Source organism: Elephantulus edwardii, unplaced genomic scaffold (genome assembly GCF_000299155.1).
Source record: "Elephantulus edwardii isolate Elephantulus edwardi_28Jun2011 unplaced genomic scaffold, EleEdw1.0 scaffold00199, whole genome shotgun sequence".
Classification (NCBI taxonomy): domain Eukaryota; kingdom Metazoa; phylum Chordata; class Mammalia; order Macroscelidea; family Macroscelididae; genus Elephantulus; species Elephantulus edwardii.
Genome location: NW_006399949.1, coordinates 1,523,079 through 1,525,775, shown reverse-complemented (window position 1 = coordinate 1,525,775; position 2,697 = coordinate 1,523,079). Strand labels below are relative to the sequence as shown.

At 40.1% G+C, this 2,697-nt stretch overlaps 1 pseudogene; it reads left to right on the top strand.

Annotated features, from left to right (window-relative positions):
* Positions 1-2,122: 2,122 nt before the first annotated feature.
* Positions 2,123-2,359, top strand: LOC102867776 (annotated as a pseudogene).
* Positions 2,360-2,697: the final 338 nt, after the last annotated feature.

Genomic DNA, 2,697 nt, shown 5'->3' with positions numbered 1-2,697 from the left:
GGTGGGATAGACTCAAAGTCATATTTTGGTTGCTTTGGATTTGGTTTAATTTTCCTCAACTTCAGCTTGAACTTGCATATGGGCCTAGTTTTCACCAAAAAAAGCTGGAGCTTCTCCAGCAGTGGTCTCCCCGCGCACAGCACCATCTTTCTTGCACTGGGGAAGCTCGAGGCTCGGAGGTTCTCAGAGGCAGCGGCTCGGTCGAGGCAGACGCCAAACTGCGCGACATTCGTTCAGCAGGCCTCGCAGACAGGGTGTAAGGAGCCTCACTGGCGGAAAGCTGGGCATCTAAGGGGTCCATCACACTCCCCGCCCATCTTCCCAGATCCCAGGAAGCACTAGTCCTTGGAAAAAGATACGCTTGGAAAGGAAGAGAGTCAGACAAACAGGGAAAGACCCTCCACAAGAAAAATTGTCACAGTGACTGTAACAATTGGCTTGAGTAGGACAGAGATCACAAGGATGGCACAGGACAGGGCAAGGTTCAGATCTGTTATTTAAAGGGTTGCTATGACTCATAGTCCCTTGGAAGGCATCTAACAACAACAACAACAACAATTAAGTCATGGGAATTGTAAAATTTTAAAAATTAGATATCTAAAAATATGTCATATGATCATGTAGGATTTAGTAAAAATCTCAAATATAAAAATGGTTTCATACTTGCTTCTTTCAGCAATTGTTAGAAATTCTGATAATATATGGTGTGCTCAATGTTGGGATGTCAAAAATAAATGACTATATGTTCAGATCCTTCCCATTTGCTTTGCCTCCTCCCTCCACCCACCTGTGCAGCCCTGTGGTTTCACCCCTACCTATTCTCACCCCTTCGCTCCCCTCCTTGAGTTTTTGTACATGTTTTACTATTTTTACAATAATGGTCTTTTGCCATATTTTTCCTTATGAGACTGTGTTAGTTCACTCAGTGTAATGCTCTTTAGACTCTCCCATGTTTAGTAGTATTTTTCAAAATTGTTTCTCCTGAGTGCTGCATAATAGTCCATTAATGATGGGCAAGGTCCAATGACGATTGATTTTATAACACATAATGTATAAGAATTATTATATGAAAGATAGTAAAGAATAGTGAATGAAGAATAGTGTGAAATACATTTATATAAACTTTGTAAGCAAATCAACAAAATAATGTAAAATATAATGTATATGAATGATTATATGAAACACAATGTAAATGAAAGATTGTATAAAACACAATGTCAATGAAAGATTGTAAAAACCACAATGTATATGAATGAACCATAAGGTAAAGGAATTATTATATGAAAACCAATAAAAATATTTTAGAATTGACTATTCAAATTCCCTAGCAATTCCTAAGGGTGTATATGGCCTGTCTCCTTCTGTAAAGATTTATAGAGTTGGAAATCTGGTGGATGGTAGCCAGGAGTTGGTACTGACTGGAGAACAGAATGGTTTTAGCCTAGTGGTGAGAAACGGCACTGCAGTCCCAAAGTTAGCAATTCAAATCTACCACCTGCTCATTAGGAGGACAGGAAATCTCTCCTGTGCTATTAACTGCTTCAGAAAACCCACAGGACAGTTAGCTATGGGCTGGTTCCGACTTGATGGTACACAAGAACATGGGATATTTTTAACACAGCTATTTTTATGCCCATTTGTAAATTGAAAATCTGATTATCTTCTTTTTCCCCGTCATTTTAAGGGTTGTGATTTTAACAAAAATTTACAAAAAGGTTGGAAAACTCATTCATTACTGCACATTTTCTTCCCTTCACCTCCATTTTCCCTCCCCCAGTTCATTTTGTAATGCAACTGTTCTACAAGATTGTTAATTGTCATACATAGAATGCCTAAATATATGTATTCCCTTTAGATAATCCTTCCCCTCAATTGTTTAGTGCATTGTTCATTATCTATCCATTTTTTTTGTTCTCCCCTTAGTCCTCATCCTATTTTACTAGAGTGGTGTTACACAGTATTCATCTTTCTTGTGAATAAGAAATTTCACTCAATTAACTAAGTTAATTAAGAAATTAATACCTGGTCCTGGTGACTTTCCCTAATAGAGACCAGGGGAAGCTGTAAATGATGTTCTTGGATTTCTAAAAAGCATAGAAAAAAGGGGCAGCAGATTTCATAGATGGGCCCACTACCAGGGGCAGAGCTGGTCCAGAGGTTACCGCAGCTTTATCATTACCTGCTGCACTGCTGCCAACAGCTGCCAACCACGGACATCTGTGAGCATTACAGACATGCTCTAAGGCAGAGTTTCCTGTCTCATGCAGATGAATATGATCCATAAAGAATCCAGCAAATTATTAAGAGAGCCATTGAAGATGCTGACTGGGTTATGAACAAACATAACAAACAAAACTGAGATGGAGTGAAGCTGTCCCAAATACCTCTGAAGCAAAGAGGTCCGTTGTTTCCTGGGATTACGTGGCAGCAGCAGTTTTACTCACCAGCAAAGAGACCAGTAAGTCTGTGAGGGAGACCCTGGCCTGGCACAAATGGCACTCCTCACCTTGCTCCTGACGCCAGGCCGAGCTTACAACTGGGGCTTTGGGGAGAACGTGGTTTTCTTGTTCTTTGTCCTTTGTGTGTGTGTGTGTGTGTCTTTTTTAACTTTACCCTGAGATTAATCAATTTATTCTGGTGATATTACAACCATTCTTGGCTACCCGGGGCAGCTAGGCAGTCAGATGGCAACCAGAA